This window comes from Meriones unguiculatus, chromosome 3 (assembly GCF_030254825.1).
Source record: "Meriones unguiculatus strain TT.TT164.6M chromosome 3, Bangor_MerUng_6.1, whole genome shotgun sequence".
Taxonomy (NCBI): Eukaryota; Metazoa; Chordata; class Mammalia; order Rodentia; family Muridae; genus Meriones; species Meriones unguiculatus.
The window spans coordinates 168,655,426-168,669,651 of NC_083351.1; the positions used below are offsets into that span (position 1 = coordinate 168,655,426).

Genomic DNA, 14,226 nt, shown 5'->3' on the forward strand with positions numbered 1-14,226 from the left:
TTTTCTTATTGTTGTGATAAAATGCAAAAATCTGCTTGAGAAGGGAAGAGTATTTTGGGTCACGGTTTGAGGGCACAGACCCTCATAGCTGTGAAAGTATGGTACAGGAGCTTGACACAGCTATTCCCATTTCATCTGCAGCGAGGAAGGAGAGATGAATGTGGCCCTTACCTTGCTTTCTCGTCTTCATCGCATTCCAGACCCCAAATCCATGGAACAGTGGCTCTACATTCATTCAGAGTATATCTTCCTTCTTCAGTCTTCCTTAAAAAACCCTCATAGACACATCCAGAGATATATTTCCATGGTGATTCAGTCAAGTTGGTGATGAAGATTAAGCTCCATACACAGTCAGAGATGAACTTGCTCTATCTGAGGATGGCCTTGATCTCCTGCCCCTCCTGCCCCCACCTCCCAATGTGAGGATTACAGATGTGTGCCACCACATCTAGCTTCAGATGTAAATTTAATAATGTTCTTATAAGTCCTGGAAGGAAATTAGAATCTCATATTAATGGAGAATGAAGTGATGATTATAGTACTTTTATACACATTTTAGGGTAGCAAAAACACATTTTCAAAACATTTGCTCCTAAATCTTTTTTCTCCTGCTTACATTACCTGCTCTTTGATAGGACCTTTTACCCAGGCACAGATTTTTAGGGAGGTTAAGCTAAAAATAGACCAATTTCTTCAGGAAATGATTTTTTTTCTTCCTAATTTTAGAATCCAAAGAAGGGGGGAAAGAAGCAAAGGAGGGAGAGAGGGAGGAAAACAGGGAAGGCTTGAGACGTTAGTAACACCAGAATCATACATCATCTATGACCTTCCACCTAGCCATTCACGCAACAACATCAAAACATCTATTTTTTTTTCTTAAATCTACTAATGAATAGACTCTCAGAGTACAGGGAGAAAAAGAAGATAAGCGTGTCAGTGACCCTGTCACTAAAAAGTGTAAAGGTCATTGTATATCCAGCCCTCCCTTCTTAATTGTAGAGGACTGTGCACAGGAATGCCTTCAGCAGCAATGCCACACTTCTGAGGAGCTGGGCCGAGGGGCATTCTTGGAGACTGCGTGTGAATGCGAAAGATGAGGAAGGAGGATCTGGTTGGAGGCTGACCCACATAAGTGGCTTATCTTGTGGCAGGAAGGAACTCCGGCACAATGTCTACCTCCCAGTGACCAGCAGACAAGTTAATACTGGGACAGCACTGATAACTGTCATCTTTGGGGGCCTAGCAAGTGTCTGTCAATGTTCGCCATGTGGCTGGTGGGTACCAGTATCTTGCCAGAGGCATGCGTTCTTTTGCACACAAACTTAAGACTAGATATTGGCCATTAGGTTTTATCTGAGAAAATGTAAAACTGTCAAGTGCAAGGGCTGCACTGGAACAATGATGGGCTTGGGGCAAATCTGAGTCATAGAACCAGTGAGCCAAACTGCAGCATCTAGGTTTGAGTGTAGTTAAAGGGCTGGTTGGAGCGTATTGCCTGTTGGACATCACTGTCTCCTCCCAAAAGAATGTCTGATGATGGCTGGTGTCAACTATTATAGATAGAAAGTCTGAGTTTAATGGATGAGCCTTATTTTCAGGCATGTAAGCTGCCATCATGAAAACTAAGAGGTCCCTGACATATGTATTAGTCAGCTTTGTGTATCTACAGAAAAACACTAGAGGCAGCCAGCTTATAAAAAGAAACGGTTCCTTTAGCTCAGAATTTTGAAGGCTGAAGCCCCTGTCGCTAGCTTTAGCACCATCTGGTAAGGGCCCCTTCTCTCAGCTATGTCATATTGTGGAAGAAACATGTTGAAAAAGCCTATGTTGCAGAGCAGGAAATCAAAGGGGGAGATGAGTCCCTTAGGCTGCCACTAGTGACCCAAGAAACTCCAGACAGGCTTCCAAACCTTGTACTACCTACGTAACCAGTATGGTGACTCCAGGGACTGAACTCCTGAAGTCCCAAGCCATACTGACAGCAGGTAGTAAAAGTGTATCAGTGGTGTGTACCGGTTGCGTTGTGAGGAAGGGGAGAGACATTTCAGGCTACCTAAGGGGACAAGCTGAAGACTCAGTTAACAAATGGGACAAATAGATTTATATGCTTAAATTCCTGCTGGTCATAAGGACTGTAGGAGTTCAGCTGGGAGTACAGGGAAGAAAAAGACATGGAAGGCTTCACAGAGCAGGTGAAACCTAGCTTACTTCCTACTGATCAACAAGGGTTGAGTGAGATAAGACTGCAGTTCTATCAGGAGGCAGACCAGGAAAGCAAAGAATATGGGTCGTATATGGCCAGTGAGTGAAGAACATGGCTGGCACTGAAGGACACTACAGGAACAGGTGTCACAAGTTTGGTCGGAACCAAAATATGACGAGCCTGATGTTGCAGGTAAAAGTTGAGGCTGGCTCTTGAGTACCGTGAGAGTTTGGGAAGGGCTGTGCTTTGATTAAGGGTGTATCATGCATAGTCTACGGGCTCTGAGAGATTGGCTGGAGTGGGGAGGAGCTGGCTTAGGGAGAATATTAGTGAGGTAGCGTGTACTGTCCCTGTTATGATAGATTTTCTATTCCAGTCTGTTTTGTATGTGGAACCTAAAACTTTTATCCTATGACATATTTTATAAATAAATGTTTATATAAGGAGATTGGAAAGTTTTAATAGTTAATGAGCTCTGTTCTCTCCAAGGTCCAGAACACCCTTTGATAGTAAATTAGGTGATTAGGAGCTGCATTAATATTTTAAGGCTAATAGGAACCATTGGAATAGAGAACCTTAGGACTGGACTCAGTGACTTTGGAAGGCCCTGTAGTCTCAGAAGAACAGGCTTCATGAAAATGGGCTGGGAAGAGGCCTGCCCATTTATGAAATTGAGTGTGTTCATGGTTTTAAAAGACGTAGTCGTCATCCGTTACTCAAAAATACTTGTTGCAAAGGGACTGGCATAAGTGTATTTCAACCTTGAAACCATCAGAAAACTGTGTTAATGTAGTTTACTTTGTAACTAAATGTATGACTTTCTAAATGCCTCCTACTTCTCTGTTACACATTCTTTTGTTTGGTAGTTCATCCAGTGTGTAGTGAACCCACATTCCTTCCTAGGCTGGCCCTGTGCAGGCTCTGGGGATAGAGATAAAGATATGTAACTTGCACCTAAGAAATGTAGCTTAGCGATGGGTGGTGCACTCATTCACAAAGGCTGCCATAATAAAACACCAGAGACTGGGAAACTTTAACAACAAAAATGAATTTTCTCACTGCTCTGGAGGACACAAGTCCAAGACTAAAGACTGTCCACAGGACAGGTTTCCTTTGAGGCCTCTCCTTGTTGTGAGAGGTTTGCCATCTTCTTGAGACTATCTTCTTGGGGGTGCTGGGGACAGAGTGGTCTTACTCTGTAGCCCAGGCTGCCTTGGAAATCATGAAGGATTTTCTGCCTTAGTACCCCCAAAGGCTGGGATTACAAGTATCAAGGAAGGTCATGGTTGCCTTTATTTGAAGAGAAAGATTACAGAAAATGGCTTGGAAAATTTTGAGTTGAGGCAGAAAGACCTGTATTAGAAAATTACAGGAACCCAGATGAGCTTTCAAGCCTACGGTAAAGGGAAGGAAGGGACTTGGCCTTACTGGATGTAAATGATACATTAGATTGGTCCATGACTGTTTGTTATTTGCTAGCAAAAATGATCCAAGAGAGGCAATTTCACGTGGTATAATTTAATAGAGCAACAGAAATAGTTGTTCTCTTGCCACAGTGGTGAGGCAGTAGGAAAGTCACATGATGCCCAGGTTTGTGGTCATGGAAATTCAAAGGACAGGAGCAAAGGTAAGAGGCAGGAGGTCGACATTTGAATGTGGACAAGTTAGACCTGGGGTAACAGTCGAACACCAGGGGTACTGTCCCAGAAGAGGCTGAAGGGATATGTACATGGTTACCAGCTCATTTCCTGCTTACTATCATCCTGAACTGAAGGTCCTAGAATTTTATTGTTTACACTGACATGTTGGGTTAGTTCATAATAAATATTATACATTTTTCAGATGACTTTGATCTGACTACAGGAAGGTGGTGAGGAGCTGTGTGATGTCAGGCCAAACAGGCTGACATACACCTCTACTATGCAATGTCCTTGAAAGTGTCCTTGGGACCCCCAGAGAGAATGACCCTCTGTGAGCTGCTCCCAGGGGCCCGGGATTTATTTGTGGGATCTGTTCTCTATCTGAGCTGTACACTTGATCATCACCCAAGACCTCTTAATTGCACTTAGCTGTTCAAAAAGAAAATTCCACTCAGTCTATCACGCAGACAAGAATAAACATATCCTGGGAACAGGTCCAGGCACCTCACGGTGTTTTCACATGTGGAGATGTCATATGTAGGGGATTTTCCCTCCAAGTCTGTCAAAGCAAATAGATAGCTGGAAGACTCAGGCCAGAGATGTTGAAGGTTTTTGGCAAAGACAAATGAGGTGGATGAGAAGCAGGGGTACATCAGCCTGTCACGGACATGGCTAAGTGCTACAGAAAGCCAAGGGTTTTCTTCATAAGTTTTTTCCCCCCTGTACATCTCTACATTATCAAAAATTTTCAAAGCCTGGGGTGCTTTCTCTATTTGTCTTTCTCAGCTAAAAGCATTCTCCTGTTCGCAGAAGAGGGTGAAATTAAAAAGAAAGCTCAGATAAGGCCCTTAGGGAGAAATGTCCAAGTGCAGATGCATTATAAAAAACAAACAAACAAAAAAAAAACAACTCTGCCCTGGGCTAGGCAGGATGGCTGTGCTCAATTCTCAGATCTTACGGAAAAAGATGAGAACATTGAGAGTGGAGTTGCTGAGAATGAGTAGCCGTTTTGTTGGGATGGTGGAACCCTAGGGAGTAAAAAACTTGATTATTGTGTCTGCAGTGATATTTTAAATGCTGGTTCACATCATCTAGTCTGTCTGAGAGCATAAAGAAAAGGCAAAACTATCACATAAATACTAGTCTGAGAATTTTCATATTGCATAAAGTTTAAGTCCAATGGTAGTTATAGCTGTTAAATGAAGCAAAGACTCTTAACCAAAACTTTGGAAAATGAATTTCTTAAAATCTTTAGTGTGAAGTTTTGGTTAAGTAAAATTAAGTAACTTTCATTGTTGCAGGAGTTTTAGGGGCTCACAGATCTAATTCACTATGATAAGGGTTAGGTGACATTTCTCAGACACATGACTGAACACCCATCCCCTCCCCTTTATAATGTGACAAAGAGGTTGCCAGGGGCTTCTGGAACTCTCTTGTGGAAGCTTTTAACTGATAGCTGGCATTATTATTTTAAGTAATTAACTGTCACCTACTAAAATACAATGAGACTATTAAGCTGTACTTAGATTTCAGGTTGGCTCCCTCTCATTTCACCTCCCTTTTCCCCCTTCCCCTCTTTTTTTCTCCTTCCCTTCCATCTTTTTTCCATGACTAGACAGCAGAATCACCCAACAGATGGACCTTTGTCACCATTTCTTTTTCAAAGAATACTGATGTTAATATATTTTTCTTCCAAATCATTAAGACAAGCAATATCCTCTCAGTCATTTTTGAGTCATTTCTGTGGTTTTTATCTATTTTGTTGCTAACATTTCTGTAAGTAGGGCCCATGTTTTTAGTGATAGTGTAAATGTGCCCAGATTAGAAGAGCCCATATCTGCATTCCTGGTAAAGCTGATACAGCGCAGCACTGAGTACTGTTTGGGAGTTTGAGTTGAGCACAGAGGAGCACCTGGGAAGGAGCCCTGAAGAGGCCCATCCTCACCCCCACACTCACACAGGAGTGGAGTGGTTTTATTTTACAGCAGTTTCAGTCACAGGGAGGTGAGCTGGTCCTGAGATGGTGGCGAAAAAGCAGACACTTTAAATGCATAGTGGCTCAGTGGTTGTTAACTTATTTTGATCACCAAAATCCTACCCATGAATCCTCAGTGCCTAGCTCAGAGCCTTTTCCTTCCAGAATGAGCTTCCTCCTCGCATGTACCACATTGTAATTTCCCTGTGTGCAGATTGTTACTTCCATTTACTTGGCACTGACTCACTCACGTTCTCGGCAGATGATCAGTATGGGCATCTGATAGTAAGTGATGCTCCCGAGGAAGTATGTGAAAAGCTCTAGGCTGATTGCTTCCGACACATTTTCGCCATTTAACATTCATGTGATCTTCAAGGGAGGTGGTAATTCAATCCTTGCTTTACACATAAACAACCTGAATTGTAAGAGAGCTAAGTAATTGACTCAAACAAGAGCGATAGAACCAAGAACCGAATCTAGAGATTGGGATTTCATTATTCTTATTGTCATGTGTTGAACTCCACAATATGGAGTACAACAGAAAATGGCTTGGAAAATTTTGAGTTGAGGCAGAAAGACCTGTATTAGAAAATTACAGGAACCCAGGGACTTCTGGATGGGTATTTTTGTTGTTGTTGTTTGTTTGCTTGTTTATGGAGTGTGTGTGTTTGTGTGTGTGTGTGTGTGTGTGTGTGTGTGTGTGTGTAGTGTTTGAGTATGTGCAGTGCAAGTACACCTGTTTTTGTGTGTTTCGAGGCTAGAGGATAAACACAGGCGTCATCTTCAAGAACACCATTCACATCCACCTCCTTTGGGACAGTGTCTCACTAGCTAGAAACTCATCAATTAGGGAAGAAGACTGACTGCAGAATGAGTTTTCAGGGATCTTTCTGTCTTGACCTCTCCAGCACTAGGCTAGAAGTGCGTACTATACCACGCCTGACTTTTAACACAGGTATTAGGGGTTGAACTCAGATCCTCATGTGTGACAAATATATCACTGAACATCTCCCCAACTCCATATCAAGGCTTTTGTGCATCTGTACATGTGCAGAGTTGTCTGCATAGGTGTTCGTGTGTGTACATGTTTGTTCACGTGCATATGAGCTTGTGGAGGCCAGAGGTTGATCAGATGTCTTTCTCAATCTCTCGTCACCTCGCTTTTGAAAGAGGGTCTCCCCCTGGCTCTTGAACTCACTGATTCAGCCACATGGGCTGGCCCCTGTTCCACTCATCTGGCTTCCACACTAGGGTGTCAAGTGCATGCAACCGACATGGCATTTTGGGATGGGATCTAACAATGAAACTTCCCCATCCTTTTGCTCGTAAGGCAAGCACATTATAGCTGAGCCACCTGCCCAGCTTCTGGCCAATGGATCAGAAAGTGCCCTGGCAGGGGTGGTTATGACGGTGAGGGAGCTTAGAGAAGTATTCTTGAAGGAAAACAGCAAGAAGTGCTGCTGTGAATGCCGAGGAACCTGATTACAGTGCCATGGGTGCCCCGCCCCTGCCCGACTGTGTGTCCTAGCTAACTGAAGGAATGGTCAAGAAAAACGCGAATGCATGCTAGACCTTAATAACCTGTGTCAATCCACATCTACATTAATCTTTTAAAATTTATATTACTTGAATGGTTTTTATAGTGGTAGCCAATGGGCACTTTGTTCTTTTCTCTGAGGTAGCACATACATTTCTATGTGTTGATGCTATTACAAGGGTCTGCATCACTGTCACTTTTAGTGGTTAAGTAGCATTTGGTGATATTGGCCATTCTTCTGTTGTGGTAGCTGTTGAAAAGCAGGAGATAGTTTAGCTAGCAGGTTAAATATGACTTGCAAGGCTACAACTGTGACTAAATATGTTTCTCTCGTTGGTAGTAATAATGGCATGTTTTTGGATTTGTAATCTTCTAAGTATTTTATCTTCTCATTGGATCATCCTGTGAAACCTTACTGCAGAGTTGTAATTACCAGAACAACCCACCATGTGGATTTGGAGACACAAGCACCGTGCACTATCTGTTTGACCAGCATGGACATTGTGCTTGGGAAATGCTGGGTAGAGGAAATGCCTGGACCTGAGCCCCAGGGTTCTAGTGCCACCCAGCCCTGCTCTATGGTAATTTGATCGAGGAGCTTTTTTCTTAGCATGATCCGTATTTTGTTCTTATCTCATCTCCTTTGCCCTCCTCTTCATTTCATCTGGTCCTGCTCTTCTATCTCTGTATATTTTCAATTTCCTTGTGCCTTCTATTTTTTTTTAACACTCGGTCCTTTATTTCCCTTATCTCCTTCTTTTGTAATGCACTTTCTTTTCTTATTTCTCATCATGTCGCCCTATCTTCTATTGCTTGAACTATGATTGTATATCCAATCTCTTTCTGGGACTTTCCGTGATTGTCTCCTCCTTGGTCTCTCAATTTCTGTTTTTATTCAAGAGACCACAGGGTCTGCTGAGGGATGATTGAACACTTCAAGGCATTTCCTTTCTTTGATCCTTTTAAAAAGAAGGGGAACATGTTCTATGCTTAAATTTAGGACTTAGAAATTTAAAAAGAGAGAGAGAAAAACTTGTATTGCAATCAAATCCTCACCTTCGACCTTCCTAAATTCCCTACCCAGCTGTAGTAAGGATAGAAGTACCTTAAAGTATCAATGACAGGCTTTCACTAATGCCACTGTGGCTGCTGTCCAGGTGGGACAGGGCTGTTGTGGGTCTGCGTTTACAGGACACAACTGAGTGTAGGTATGGTTACCTCTTCAGTACTAAAGGCAATTGTGTCCTGTGACTGCACTTGCCCGATTTTCCCACACACTTAAAAATCTCTTTGACTGACAATGAGCAAAAGGACTGACTTCCTTTCAAACTAGTACATCTTCAGCATGAATGCTGGCTCTGATTGGGCCCACTACATAGAGTTTTTAGAAATCCCGTCTACATGATCATCACTTAAGTCATGGTAAGAATTGTAAAGGGTTGGGCCTGTGGTTAGTAGATGCCTCTCATTCACAAGCCAAGAAACTCGAATCGCTCAGTTTTGCAGCTCGTGGCCAGTGCAGGCAGGCTTTGCACCCAAGCGGATCTGCTTCCGAGGGCCCAGTTTGGCCGTAAACCACAACTTACTCTATACTTGTTGGCAGTCACTTAATTTACCTCTTTTTGATGTTCTTGAGATTTTGCCCATACAACCTTCCTGTACTTTGTACCTCTTCCTCCACTCAAATCTCAGTTGACATGATCACCCAGTCACAACTAAGCATTCTCCTCTTGTTTGGAGGAACAACAGCATCCATAAACAAAGCTCATATCTCCTCTCAGATATCTTTGCATTTTCTATTTCTGTTCTTTTACTTCCCTTCTGTTACCCATCCCTCCTTGAGCTGACTTCTCCACCCAGCTAGTTCCTCTTCCCTTTTCACATAGCCCTTCTGAGCTCCCCTGAACCTCTCCTCTCTCCATCCCATCCCTTAGGGCATTTGTATATCTCTTTTTTAAATTTAATTTTATTTATATATTTATATATTACAATTTATTCACTTTGTATCCCCACTGAGTCCCCTCCCTTGTCTCCTCCCAGTCTCACCCACCCTCCCTCTTCTCCTCCTATGCCCTTTCCCTAGGCCCCTGATAGGAGAGGTCCTCCTCCCCTTCTACTGATCCTAGCTTATCTGGTCTCATCAAGGCTGGCTACATCATCTTCCTCTGTGGCCTGGCAAGGCTACACCCCACAGGTGGAGGTGATCAAAGAGCCAGGCACTGAGAAGAGGGAGATAAAAAGATCTGGAGGGGACAGGAACTCCACAAGAACAATAGAGCTAAAATACCTGGACCTAGGGTATTTTAAAATACCAATACCCAGGATATTGGTCCTGCAGAGACCAATAGTCCAATTAAGGACTGTGCATGGAGTGGACCTAGACCTCCCGTTCATAGGATGCCCATTGGCTGCCAGTTTCCAAATGGGTTCCCTAGTAAGGAGTACAGGGACTGCATTCTTATCTCTTACAGCATTCTTTTCTTTTCTTCCCCTTTGGTTTCTGTTCCCAGTGCACCCGACTCTCACTCCACTCCACCCACAGGAACTCAAGACTGAAAAAGCTCCAAAGAAACCCGATCTTCATGCCACACCCATAAGCTATTTTTCTTTCTTCTCATGACTCTTGTTTATCTGTGCCCCATTTTATAATAAGCGCAATTCAGATCCATTGAGTGGCACCCATTTCCAACCTATTCTAGCTGTCAGGTGGCCCTTGCCTATGTTTCCTTTTTTCTCTTCCTATTGCAAAACCCCAGGCTCACTTCTCCCACATGGCAGCCTCATGCATCTTTACAGTATCGTTCCCACTAAACTTTCACACTTCTTCCCAAGAGAGGGGGGGGTCAGTTTTTGAAGATCAGCTTTGGCTTATAAAATAAACAAAGACTGAAATGTTATGATGGCTCCCATTGCCTCCCACATTAATGTCCTTATCCTGATTTCTAAGGCCCGTGTTCTCCTTTGATCCCTGTTTTAATGTTGAGACTCCAACCTTACTAATTCCTTTCTCATTCCATCATGCTCCACTGTATGTTCTCTGCTTGGCAAGGGTGTCTTTAGTGGGCATCATTTTCAGGCATTAGCTAAGCACCCAAGTTGTAAGACCTGAGTCTAAAAGTTGCTCTGAGCCTCCTTTCACCCTTTCTGCAAGAAACAAAACAATCCCCCTTTCTGCTTAATGTCTCTGCATCTTCTACTTTCCTCCTGATGCCTGTAGTAGAAGGTTGTTTGTTGTTGTTGTTTCCCGCCACCAGGCTCCCTGAATAATGACTCATGAGACACCTAGGTTGTATAGCTCGGCACTTTTCTGAGTAGCTCATAATTTAAAATAACCCATTATGTTAATCTGCATTCTGTCATGTGGCTGGTTACCTAAGCTAAGGTACCATGTGTCTGTTCTTTTCAAATTTTGCTAGCTGAATCTTATGTACCTGGCTCTATCCCAGAATCCCTTCTGCCTGCCAGATGTCCTACCTATTTCCTGCCTCAGCCATAGGACATAGGTTTGTTTTTGGTTTTTGTTTTTTGTTTTTTGTTTTAATTGACATGTTGCATCCATACAACACACACGAGATTTTTTTCTACAGATACCTAGGGCTTTCCCATCATCTTGTCATGAGCATCTCTGGGGAAAGTCCCCTTCCTGTTCTGCTTCCTGCAGCACCTTCCTGGTGGTCACATAGCCAGCTGACTTGCCATTAGCACCAATTGAAGAGAATCACTCTCCATTTGGAGGTAAATCAAAGTGCTAAGACACAGAGTGCAGGCAGTCCTCATGTCACTTGTCTGCAGTGCGAGCTGCCCCCAAACTGAGAACTCTGACATTGTCAGCCACTGTATCCAACTGCCTCAGTCTTGACATTGTTCCCTCGCCCTCTGTAGCGGCCTTCTCAATAGTAAGTTTGGCAGCACTGGGTAGAAACCTCTTTCCTGTCATCTTAAGATCATGGAGGGGCTTTGTTTGGCTGTTTTAAGACTAAAGCGGTAGCCACAGGCACTGGATAGAGAAGTTTTATCTGTTTGTTTGATCCATTGGTTTTGCTTTGTTTGTTTTATAGCCTTTGCACTAATTTAGACTCTCTAAGGGAAAAAACAAGACATGATTTTTAAGCACTTTTGGGAGGGCTGAGCCCAAAGTAATAATAAAAAGGGAAAGGAATAGGTTGTTTTTTTTTTTTTCTCTTCTGCCATTCATATATATTTCTATTTCTTTTGTGCCTATTTCACAAAATGAACTCTATTGGCTCTTAACAATTAAATCAGATTCAAATCCTATGCTCTTTGTTTTGTTTTTTGTACATTTGTACAATGAATTTCTGTCATTTTCACACATCTCGCCTCCATTCTCCTTTTCAGACTCCTCTTACTCTGGTCCCTTCTCAAGTCCTCTCTTACATCAGTCTTCTTTCTAATGTGTGGTCTACTGAATTTAATTAGTGTTCCTTCCCCCAGCTTGGGTAGGAGGTTATTTAGTAGAGCATAAACATCTATCAGTGACTGCACCTCGGAAGAAGCGACACCTGCTCTCCTAACAACCTTTAAGAACCAGCAGCCCTCCAGGAAGGGGTGAGGCCATATGTATCTACACGCATGATGAAATGTTGAGGGGCCCAGTCTTGTACCCCTCAAGTTACAAGTATTTGTGCAGATAACCATAGTTACAAAGAGTTCATGTCCCAAAGACATCTTTTTGTTGCCGTTCTGTCTCGTACAGTCTTTCCACTCCCCTTCCACAGTGTTCAGTGAATATTGAAAGGGGTGATATAGCTATTCTGTTTAGGGCCAAGCACTCTGCCATCACACTGTCTCGGCCCTGAGTTTCTGCGTTTACTGCCAGTCCCTACAGTAAGAAGCATCTCTGATTGGGCATAACCTGTGAATTTAACATGGATATGCAGAAGGTAGTTGAACAAGACTCAGTCACAGGCTCTTGACCAGGTTCACAGAACTGAATCCTACACATGTTAAAAGGCCTGGAGTTATTGTATGACATCATCTCCCTTTTTCCCGGTGGAGAACAGTTTCAAGTGCTGCTTATTTTAACTACTTCCAAATGCATTTCATGCAGTTGCATTAAGAACCTAATCAACCACTAGGATATTATTTAAAAACCCCCTGTATGTCTAAATTTGTCTTTATAGATCATTATTTATCAGCTAAAGAGTCACTGCCCCATGAAATCAACATTCAGACCATTGCTTTCATAGCGCACCTTGACTTGAACATCTTCAGGCTTTTTTGTCTTTGTTCCAAAGATGAAAAATCAGTCACTTCACTGGCGTGTACCGCCATCCATCATGATCATGAGTAATCCTCGCTGATCCTTGGAGCAGAGCCTCTGATTTGGAGAAAGCATCACACAGCGATGACCACATGTAATTTCCTCACAGCTGCAGGGTGACACATTAGAGGGTGTTGCGGCTGCTGAGTTCAAATATTAATTTTTGATTTGTTTAAATTTTGAGCATGTCTGCATGCTGTGTCTATTTAGAAAACAAATAGAATCTTCTATTGCTTAAAACAAAAAATGTATTTATTTTATCTGGAGCTGGTTCTCTTTCTCCCGACTTCCCTGTAACACGCTCATTAATTTGCTTGCTCCGAGTGTGAATTCACTGTTTATTAACAAGGTGGCACGAACGAACAACTGGAATCCCATCTGCCTGCTCGCCACCACACACGTGCTCATTATATACCAGTGATCTGAAGCAGGCTGAGCGTAAATGTATCTCGAGTCTCGCTTCTCTCCTTGTCACTCTTAATGAATGTTATATTTAAAGACCCTGCACTGTAATTGCAATGGTGACAAGGAAGAATTTACTTACTGAGTGGCAGTGGGAGGAAGCCAAAAGGCAGCTTCCAGCAATAGGCACTGTTTAAGCAATCCGTGTGTGCACACATCATTCAGGCATATTTGAGGTCAGCCTCCTATCCTTTGATTGTAGGCAGGAAGATGAGCCGTGGGTGCCTCCCTGCAAAGACGGGGGCTTTAGGATGGGATGGTAATCCTCACCCAGGCTGTCAGGTTGGCGGGTTGGAAATTCTGATCCCTCTTTTAGCCACTGCAGTACCAGTAAAGATTGAGCAGCCGCCACTGAAGCTTCCTCTGGAGTGTCTTGAGGAACTGCTTCAGTTATGTCACAAACAAGGGTGGAAAGGAGGATGAGGAACATTGCAGGGGAATTCATTCAGGTTTTTTTGTTTTTTGTTTTTTGGTTTTTTTTTTTTTTTGTTTGTTTGTTTTTGGCCTCTCTGAGGACACTGTTATTATTCCTACAGTATTGTGCAGTGAGAGTCAGAATCACTGTCAGATGGTTAGCCCCAACCAAGGAGAATAAAGGGTTTCCTCCAAATCAGATCAGTTCTTAGACAGTATGGGATGGGCTGCATGAAGTGACCATTGTCACAGAAGCTCATAGGGGCACACAGTCATCTCCTGCAGATCCCAGAGGGAGGACTCTTGCCACCTTTAAATTTGGCTGGCCCTGGGGATATTTCTCCCTTCATTAGCTCAGATTGTAACTGACAAGGCAGTTGCATATTGTCATACACAGAGAGAGACAGAGAGAAAGAAACAGAGACAGACAGAGAGACAGAGAGATACACACATGGCCAAGTAGCATCCTTTTCCTCGTAGGCTGAGGCAGATTTTTGAAAAGTAGGGGTACACTCTTCAATAGCCTTTTCAGGAGCCTCCAGATTCTCCACACTTTCCTGGTATTGTTAAGTATTTATTGCATTTACTTACTTATTTTAAAGGATAGTTTCTATTTTACTTCAATTTTCCAGATGGTTTTTCTTCAGTACGCATGAAACCAACTCTTTATACAAGTTTCAGTGGTGCCAGCAGGCAACACAAGTAGGTCTAAAT

The 14,226-nt window shown here is 42.9% G+C and overlaps 1 protein-coding gene across 2 annotated transcripts in view; it reads left to right on the forward strand.

Moving 5' to 3' along the window:
- The window catches only part of Fras1 (Fraser extracellular matrix complex subunit 1), a 403,016-nt gene that overhangs the window by 227,473 nt on the left and 161,317 nt on the right, over positions 1–14,226 (forward strand). The window lies entirely within an intron of this gene.